The sequence below is a fragment of the Sphaeramia orbicularis genome, chromosome 22 (assembly GCF_902148855.1).
Source record: "Sphaeramia orbicularis chromosome 22, fSphaOr1.1, whole genome shotgun sequence".
NCBI classification, from domain to species: Eukaryota; Metazoa; Chordata; class Actinopteri; order Kurtiformes; family Apogonidae; genus Sphaeramia; species Sphaeramia orbicularis.
In genome coordinates this window covers 23,952,827-23,963,333 of record NC_043978.1, presented here as the reverse complement: position 1 = coordinate 23,963,333, position 10,507 = coordinate 23,952,827, and the positions used below count along the sequence as shown (strand labels likewise).

General features: G+C 38.2%; 1 pseudogene; it reads left to right on the top strand.

Annotated features, from left to right (window-relative positions):
- Positions 1-601: 601 nt before the first annotated feature.
- LOC115413616 (heterogeneous nuclear ribonucleoprotein Q-like) lies at positions 602-9,303 on the top strand (annotated as a pseudogene).
- Positions 9,304-10,507: the final 1,204 nt, after the last annotated feature.

Sequence of the window (10,507 nt, the reverse complement as noted above, 5' to 3'; positions counted from 1 at the left end):
AGATGTTTTCTATTGTTCATGGATGTTAAATCCATGAAAAGAGTGACACAGTGTGGCGGAAACTGGTATGTGCTTCACCACTTAAAGTTCAAAGCCTCCTGTGTGGCTTATGTAGACCTATAACCCACAACCCACAGTCTCCTACACGCCCATACAATACAAATAGGTAGGCTACAATGATGTGGACAAATATTTAATAAAATGTAGATTTATAATGTTCACAAGCGCCAAGTAAACATCTTCTTCTTCTTCTTCTTCTTAATAATAATAATAATAATAATAATAATGTAAAGTATTCCACATAAATTGGCTTAATTATATATTTTTTTCACATTAAACATTGTCACTTTGTTACATTAAACTTGTGAGATTGTGGTCCCTTATGTTTTTTTTTTTTTTTTTTTTTTACCTTAATTTGTGTGCTCACAGTAGTGCCTCCGTTATCTTTTATTAGTGACACGTCCATCGCCTGTAATAATGATAGATGCTGCATGACCTGCTGCTCTACTGTAAAATGCATACAAGGCAAGCCCGTGCAGGGCTGTCCAAGAAACCCCATCGACGAGACAAAACTCGAGGCGTGAACGTGGCAGCCATTTTACATCATCAAGAGTGAATGACTGAAGCCGGACCAGTGCCGGGAGTTTTACACTTTTTCTGTCTTTTAAATATCACATTTATCTTCCTAAATAATCAACACCATACACGTTGGTGATCCAGCGGCAGGTAGGGCGAATGCTACTAATTGGTCACGTGATTGTTACTTAATTGATTGCTAAAAAGACTGAATCGTGCGGTGCTGTTTCAAACAATGTGGAAACTGGTGGTGGTTGGGAACGAGTTCTCCAGACCGGCTTTTTGAAAATGGACTCTTCCTATGTGGCGGCACGTTGACAAACCACGCATCTAGCAGGCTAAACCTCTAGCTTTCAAGGCCTCTTTTACTCTAATTAAAATTTAAAGCCATACTTTGGCTATTGATTTAGTCCACAGCGACAAATGACGTTGTAACAATGGCCTCACTGAAATTCCGTTCGAATTAGCATGCTAGCTTAAGCTAGCCTATTTTGACAGATCATGGAATTGACAAGCTCATTGTCATTGTATGCTAACAGTAGCTCGCTGGCAAAAGCCTGTTATCATTAGAAAGTCTGGCAATTCAACCTTACAAATATACGCACTTACTCGTTTTTATTTCAGTAGAATACTGACTACAGGTGCAGTCATAGAAAATGTACGTTAGCGTGTCATGTTATTGTATCGATGAAGGTCCCCAGTTAGCTTGATTGCTTATTGCTGTAGCCTTCCGAACTAGCCCGTTAGCTAGCTAACGCTAGCCTCAACGTGTGCGGGTCTGTCCATACCCGCTAATTCCAACGTTAAATTTAACGTTATTTAAAAAGCAAAGTTTATACCGGATAAAGTTGAAGACATTGCAGATTCAAAATAAAAGACTAATGTTTTAGTTTGATCACAAGAGTTGCATCGATATAGAAATGTTTTCAAGCAAAGAGAAAGCACGTGCTTTCGAAATGGATGTGATCGATTAGCTGACATTTTAAGGTATTGGTAGCATTATATGTAGACGCTAATATTAGCCAAAGGTAACATTGGCTAAGTTAACGATAGGCCAAAACAAAGACTGCCCTCCACAATTTGCTGAGGCCAGCGCTGCCGGATACAGTAACGTGAATAGAGAAGAGTTAGAGCTGCTTTGCACAAGAAATGTCTCAGACCAAGTCTATACAGACAAGTGGAGAGTGATACTGAGGGTCGTTGGTCATGTAGTGATAACTGGTTGCCTTAGTGTCATAAGTTATGCTGTCAAAGCGTCAGTAAACAGAATGCTAAAGGGTGCATAGTTGCTCACTGGTCAGCCACCGGAAACCGGGGCTCACTCTCAGATGGAACACGTGTATCAGCTATCTAGCCTGTGCTGAAGTCAGCAGTGAGAAGGTAAGCTAACATGTAATTTAGCGACCAAAGCAGACAAGGCTTCTGCACCAGCAGCGACCAAGAGGTATAGCATTAGCAAGTGAATTTGCCTCCATTTACAGAAACCTCTTACTGTGAAAGGAAAAGTTTGTCACTAGGACGCAAGCTGAATAGTCTTAAGTTTTACTTTTACGCGATGCCTGTATATTGATGGGATTTGGTATGTGCATTGTCTGGCCTGTGCATAATGTGATAATTTCTTTGTCAACTGCCCATATATAGGTTTTTGGGGCTTCTGCCTCATGCAGGCTGAGAGCTACAAGTGTTGAGTCCGGATAGTGAAAAGTCTCCAGACTGTTAAATACTAAATATCCAAACTTGTTTTACATGAGGTGACATCCAAAACATGAATTAAAATTTGCACTGTAGAGTTTGACAGTTGCACTCAGCTCTAAATCATAAATGGTCACACCAGTTTTTGCTAACAAATTAAACCATTTTGCCTGTTGAGTCTGAGACTTTACACTCTCCTGAACACATCCCCAGTCTTGCCCTTGACCCAGGATTAATTTGGCTCATTGCATTTACACAGATTTCTGGAGACATGGCCACAGAACATATTAATGGAAATGGTCCAGAAGAACCAATGGACACCTCTGCTGCAGTTACCCATTCTGAGCACTTCCAGACTTTATTAGAAGCTGGTTTACCACAGAAAGTTGCTGAAAAACTAGATGAAATTTACATAGCAGGTAAGGCACAGTGAATACACTTGCATATTAAAATATGCAAATTTTTGTTTATCAATTCTTTTGCATGTATTGTCATTTTATCACCTTTTTGAATGGGGGAATTGGGTTCCTGAAGCAACTTTTTGTGGTTTCCTTCCAAAATGGGTACTGCAGTGCTTCAAAATATTAAATTACACATTACTAGTGTGAAAATGTGTAAATGACTGCAGCATTTGCATTCCCACTGTGGTTGCATGAAGTCTGGTGTCAGGGCGAGTGAATTTTCCTCTCCCTGGGAGTGTCTTGGTGAGCCTGTCCACTCTCCCCATTCATTAAATTAATTTGCATCCCATAATTAATGAGGAAAGAACTTTTGCAAATATGTTCATTTAGAAGCAGTTAAAATATCTCTTGCTTTTGGGGATTTCCTTTTGAAGTTCCTGTAGGGGAGAGTCAGTACAAATCTTCGAGGTCATTTTAGGACTCATTTTGGTCAGTCAGATCTAAAAAAGTACTGGTCTGGCCTTTTCAGCCAGATGGGAGTGAGGCAGAAACAATGGCAGCAGCTGTCTGGTGTGTGGCTGCATGGGACAGGTGACGGCCCCTTCATAGAGGAGAATGCAGACTGGCTCATTAGAAACTCCCAGCCACAGTACAGAGGGCCACTGGCATATCGAGTTGCACTTTCACATCTGTTGTGATTAGTTCTGCACAAACCTGCTGGTTGTAGAATAAAGTCCAGCATGTCTAATGACTACAGCCTAATTAGTTTAGGCCTGTCCCACCCCTCACTTCTAATTGTAGTAATTGCTCTTGATACCTCAGTTACATAAATATTTTTATGCAATGTAACTTGCATGCAGATGCTTCTTCCCAATGAATTCAGTAGTATTGTAATGTCTCTGCATGAAATATGAAAGTATTCTTTGTCTTCCTGTTAGTAGTTCATCTCTTCTGTGTGTGATTTGTCCTTTTCAATAGGTTTGGTGTCACACAGTGACTTAGATGACCGAGCGATTGAAGCTCTGAAAGAATTCAACGAGGAAGGTGCTCTGCAAGTCCTGTTGCAATTTAAGGATAGCGACCTCTCACATGTTCAGGTATGAACTTGATAACTTTTTATACTATTTAAATCAACTTGGATGTTGCATGACAACTTTTCACGGAGTGAATGGTTATACCCTGCATGTTGCAATTTATAATTTTTTTTTTTTGTTACACAATAGCTTTTAGCAATTTCTTGTCCTATCTAAGAAAGACTTTTAACTGACTTGTGTAACTGCTCAGACTTTACAGTCAAAGTAAAATTGAGGTGTTGTACTGATGAGGTTGTTTAATTTTCCATAATTTTTTTCTCTTTCATTTAGAACAAAAGTGCCTTTCTTTGTGGCGTGATGAAGACGTACAGACAGAGAGAGAAACAAGGGACCAAAGTGTCAGACACTAATAAAGGACCAGATGAAGCCAAAATCAAAGTGAGAACTAATCCATTGTTTAACAGTGATGCTAAAACTTATTTTTATACTAGAACATGTGCGATTAATGTTACAGTTTACATCCTTTACTGTGAATTTTTACTTAGACTAAGTTATTTGATCTGACTCTGGACTCAGAATCTTTTTTTTTTCCATATTTCAGGCTTTGCTGGACAGGACTGGCTACACACTTGATGTGACAACAGGCCAGCGGAAGTATGGTGGTCCCCCACCGGAGTCTGCCCATTCTGGGGCACAGCCCACTATTGGTACAGAGGTAAGCAGGGCAGTGTGAGTGATGGTCCAATATAGCTATTAATTTATGCCATTTCCAGTTTGTTATTGAGAGGTTTCACTCTCTCTAGCTCATCCACATGAATTAAACCAGCATCGAGTACATTCATATGGTGTCCAAATGATGAAACTCTTTTTCTTCTGTAGTAACCATGGTTACAATGATAGCTTACCGCTAAGAGCTGACTGGATGCCTTAACTTAAATGCTGTCAATCTCTTATTTAAACTCTTGCTCAAATTATTTTCTTACATGATAACATTTTATTTCTCAACCTGGCAGATATTTGTAGGCAAAATCCCCAGAGACCTCTTTGAGGATGAACTGGTTCCACTGTTTGAGAAAGCTGGACCCATCTGGGACTTGCGCCTGATGATGGATCCTCTCAGTGGCCTGAACAGAGGCTACGCCTTTGTCACTTTCTGCACTAAAGAAGCTGCACAGCAAGCTGTCAAATTGGTATGTTCTCTGTACTGCAGTTGTAACCACAAAGACGTAGTCAAGAATACAAGACGTTAAATGTATCATTTATTTTACTTAAAACATACATGTCAACATTACCATGTTAATGACATCTGTGCAGCCTGGCATCCATTTAGTTGACTCTGCTGCCTTTTTTTGTCTCCTGCTTACACTATCCTCCATTCTTCTGCAGTGCAACAACAATGAAATTCGACCGGGTAAACACATCGGCGTGTGCATCTCTGTGGCCAATAATAGACTGTTTGTTGGCTCCATCCCTAAGAGTAAAACAAAAGAGCAAATTGTTGAAGAATTTGCAAAAGTCACAGGTGAGTAGGCAGCGTCATTTGACATTTCATTCAAAAATGTTTTTAGAAATGGATTCTTTAGATTTCCAAATGCAATTAAATCTTAAACTACTTATGTCAATAGCCTTGCATTAAAGATTTGTGATACTAGACCCATCTAAAGGCATGACAGGAATGATTTCTTAAAACATGTAATGTTTGTGTCCAAATGATGACCTCATTACTATGCTGGAGTGACTTATGTTACTGTGAGAGCTTACCGCTAAGATCTGATTGGACACGTATACAATGTTATGACATGAGATATTTATACAACACATCTCATTGTAACAGTAAACCATGCTGAAGAAATTATCAAACAATTTCAGTAAAGTTTGATGTTATGCAGCTCTTTGTTGAAATACAGGTGGTAGTTGATTGGTTGGTCTGTGCCTTTAAGCATGATTTGTTGAAATAAGTTAACCACCTCCTGTTTTGTTCTTTTTCTTTTTCCTGCAGAGGGTCTAAATGATGTCATATTGTACCACCAGCCAGACGACAAGAAGAAGAACCGAGGCTTTTGCTTCCTGGAGTATGAGGACCACAAGACAGCAGCCCAGGCCCGCCGCAGGCTGATGAGTGGGAAGGTGAAGGTGTGGGGAAATGTTGTCACAGTGGAGTGGGCTGATCCCATTGAAGACCCTGACCCAGAGGTGATGGCCAAGGTAAGGCTTAAAGATATAGGTCATCTACAGGTTGCAGTGATTATCATTCCTTTTTTTTTTTTTAAATGTATGTATTAGAGAAAGTTAAAGGGCAGTTGGGGAACATGAACTTTTATTTGCAACAGGATCCTAATATTTCATTATGAAAAAAACATGAAATGCACGTTTGTTAAAAGAAGTTGCTGTAATATGTATCGTGGTGCACAGTTGGAAGATAAAAATGAGAAACACTATTCAGCCCACTGAAAGAAATGATTGTTGCATCTCTAGTCCAGTTTTATTGGGTAGCATTTACATAATGGTATATAATATAGCATAAGGCAAGCATCGTCTTCTCACCTGAAGTTGTTTTTTTTTTTTTTTCAAATGCAACTGTCTTTCTATATTTTTCATTTCCAGGTTAAGGTGCTGTTTGTGAGGAACTTGGCAAGCACTGTTACGGAGGAGATACTTGAAAAGGCCTTTAGTCAGTTTGGCAAACTGGAACGGGTGAAAAAATTGAAAGACTACGCCTTCATCCACTTTGAAGAACGAGATGGTGCTGTGAAGGTACAGAAGAATAAAAATATTTCTCTTGAATGTGTGCTTAAGTTTATCAGTGCAGGGAATCCAGAATTGAATATTTTAATCTTGATCAATTTCACAGGCTTTGGCTGATCTCAATGGAAAAGACCTTGAGGGAGAGCACATTGAAATTGTCTTCGCCAAGCCCCCTGACCAGAAGAGGAAAGAACGCAAAGCCCAGAGACAGGCTGCTAAAACACAAATGTAAGTGATGAAACACAGCCTTCTTACCCTATTGGACAGATGAAAAAATGTAAATGTTGATGTAAAGCAGAATATGTTGATACTGAATCTGTGTCGTTGTGTCTCAGGTATGATGAATACTACTATTATGGGCCTCCCCACATGCCACCACCCACAAGAGGCAGAGGACGAGGTGGACGGGGAGGCTATTCTTACCCACCCGATTATTACGGCTATGAAGACTATTATGATTACTATGGATATGATTACCACAACTACCGGGGTGGCTACGACGACCCATACTACGGCTACGAAGACTTCCAGGGCTCTGGGAGAGGCCGAGGAGCCAGGGGAGGAATCCGCGGCAGCACCAGTCAGACCAGAGGCCGCGGTGTTGTCACACCGAGGGGCCGAATGGGATTCTCCCAGCGAGGAGGCCCTGGAACAAGCAGAGGTAAATGCATAATGCAGAGAGAATTTGTCCGATTTTGAAGGTAATTAAGGGGTAATGTGGTAATTGTATCTTCATAGATGATAACTGTTCACACACATGTCACATTCTCTCTGGTTTCCTTAGACATTTGCATGGTATAGTTGATATAGTAGAGGCACAAATGAAAGTGGATGTGAACTGTAAAGTTTAATTTCACACTGACCGTATCTGTTAAACAGTTGCTGATTGATCAATGACGGGTACTAACTCTGAAATACCATTTGGGATTTTCACATGCATATTAAGGTTGATCACAGATGGATCTGCAGGAGTGAATCCAATATTTTTCAACCATTTAATTAAGTTTCAACCATTGTGATGATCTTAATGAGGAAAAATAAGTTTAAATTCTCTGATTCCAAGTTAAATATTTTTAGTCCAATGACAGTTAACTGTATATGAAGACAATAGTAGCTTTTGGAAACACTAGTCAACATTTTTCACCATTTATTGACGATTTATTGTCACTAAGTCATTGATTAATGGAAGAAATGGTGATTGTATTAGTCACCAGTAAAAATCATCCCTAATCGCAACATATTTCACATTTGCAAGAGAGAAAAACAACTGGATAATGAGTTGACTGTACTAAAATGCATCTCTTGTCATTGATCCAGCAGGGAAGCGGGGCCGAGGACGGTCCTGACCTGTCTCAGCGGATACTGACTTGATGTGTGGGGTTACACCGTAAGCTGCAATGGATGTTGACACAAAAAAAAGAGCATGACAAAAAAGCTCCAATGATATTCCAGCCTTACAGAAGAAGCATCTTCCCTCCCCGTATTTTTTTTTAATATATTATTTTATTTTAATTTTGTCTGAAACTGCCACCTTAAAAAAAATGACAGGATTTTGAATACTCGCCACAGCCTCTTTTGCCCTGAGCCCTTTTACTCAGCCCTGATATACAGGGCTCTATGTATTGCCCTAACAATCTCCCCCTTCCCTGTCCCTGAACATGCCATTTTTTAAATAATTATTAATGAATTTGCACTTTTTAAGTTTCTTAGGTTTGAAGTGGCTCAAAGGAGCTTGATGCTATGTATATGTTTGTGCTAATCGCAATTTTTATTGTCGGAATATCCATGTTTAATCTTAATCGTTTGATCTGGATGTTTGAAAGAGAACATTTGCAGGTTTTTAGGGTGTACCCACCTGGCATGGATAAGTCAGGCATTCCAGGAAAGTGGTTCTTTTCAGAACTTGTCTTTAAAGGGTTGGTTGACTACCTCAGTACAGAGGACTAAACTACCCGGCCTGTACTGTAAATAGGGAAACTATATTGATGAAAGCAGGGCTTGTTTTCATACAAAATATGCACAAGAGCTGCAGCGCATAAACGATGTACTTAATGTAATATAGTCATTTTAGCTGCAGCTCTGACACTGCAAACAGTCAAACTGGGCATGCAAAACAATCTCATATGATGAGTCTGAACAAGCCCTGCTTTTATCCTATTTTGAACTGAATTAGCCGCCTTGCTTCTTCAGAGTATGTAGTTACTGGTGTATAGTTTTTTCGGATAAAATGTTACTTTTGTAAAGGCTTCATCATCACAGGCATCCAACTGCCTTTGATTAAAAAAATAAAAAACAAAAATAAAGCCCTGCAGTGTCCCTTTTTGTGCCACTGTATTATTCCAGTGGGTTTGTTTTTATATGGATACGATACATTTTCAAATAACGTCAGAATAATGTACAACCAATCCTTCATCACATAAGATCACGTTACTCTTGAATGATCCCTTCCCAGCTCCCAAGACAGCAACTATGTAGAAGAACTTTCAAGTTAATCTTGATGGATGACTGAATTGCCATATTGCCCAGCCAGTGAGCATGTGTGCCTAACGTTAGCTGCTATGATTTGGTGAGGGATCATAGTCCCATAGTGGTAGAAGGGATACTGCAGTGAATGATTTCTATTTCCAGGTATAGCAAAAAGGAAACTGTGCTATTCAATCCCAGTTTTCTATACAGTTAACTCCCTCATTAAAAAATCATAACAACCACCTTTTGAAAAAAAAAAAAAGATGTTAGCAGTTTTAAACTATTGTTGGTGGCCAACAACGTTTTTTGCATTCCTGCAAATAAATTGTTTTATACTGTAAAATGGAGGTGAGTGTAACTTATTTTTGTAATAAAGTTTTTGATTTCTATCTGTGTCTTCCTCTTTGGATGAAGTCTTTAACAGGTGCCAGATGGATGCTGCTCCTCTACTGGTGTTAAATATTACAACTTTAGCATTTCAGTTTTTTAGAAATTCCTTTTCAAGTGTCTTTTTTTGTTTGGTGTCAGTTCAAGGCCCACTGTGAAAAACGTGAATAGCAGAATAGAAGTGTTGAAGTCATTCAAGGTGAAAATAAAAAAGATTTAGTCTTCCAGTACTGATAAATAATGCATACAGAATGAAAGCAATTCAACTATCAGATTTGGGTCCACAAATTAAGTCAAACGTGGTAGTTTTGTGAAGGTTTTTTTTTTTTTTTTGATGTGGTATAGGGTTAAAATGTGAAATTTAGTGAATTAAAGGGCATTACTCAAAAGGAATATCTGAGCTTTTGGTCTGCTTCAAAACACTGAACATTAAATTACATTCACTTTTCTCCCAGTGTTAGATTTATGCTTATCTATAATCTCTTAATCCTATGTATATATGTAATATGTTTTTAACAGCCAACCAGCACTTGTGTTTTTCAATCTTACCAAAATATATTAAGACTTAGGATGTTTTATCTGAAGCAAAAAAAAAATTACCCAAACAATGTAGACCAGTTTGACTCAGTGAAGATAATAGTGCATCAAAAGGTAAATGGATTAATCTTAATAAACTTTGGCTCTTTAACTAGGTTACCTAAAGATTTCTTCACCTTATTACTTATTCAAAAGGTTTTGTTATAGCTTATTTACACACTTTTTCTCTAATAACTTTAAATTTTGAATAGATAGTTGGTTAATTTTCCACATACATCCAGTCTTAGTCATTCTATTACACTTTTATATTTACAGTGATATCATGCAGGGCTGTTAGAAATTACTTAAAACAGGAATTCTGATTGTTGCACATGTGAAATTACAAGAGAAACTAAAGGAGCATAGTCACTTAAATGCAGCATGACAAAAACGCATACATTAAGTCTAAATGACCATATTTTAATTTAATCCAAAATTATTTCCTCAGTCAAGTTTCAATCTCAGGTTTTATTATTATTATTATTATTATTATTATTATTATTATTATTATTATTATTATTATTATTGTTTTAATAAATATAAGTGTTATTTTGCAGTTGTTGAAGTATTTAAACGTTTTAATTTATTTTTTACTTGCTCCATTATAGCTGTTTTAATCGTTACTAAGGG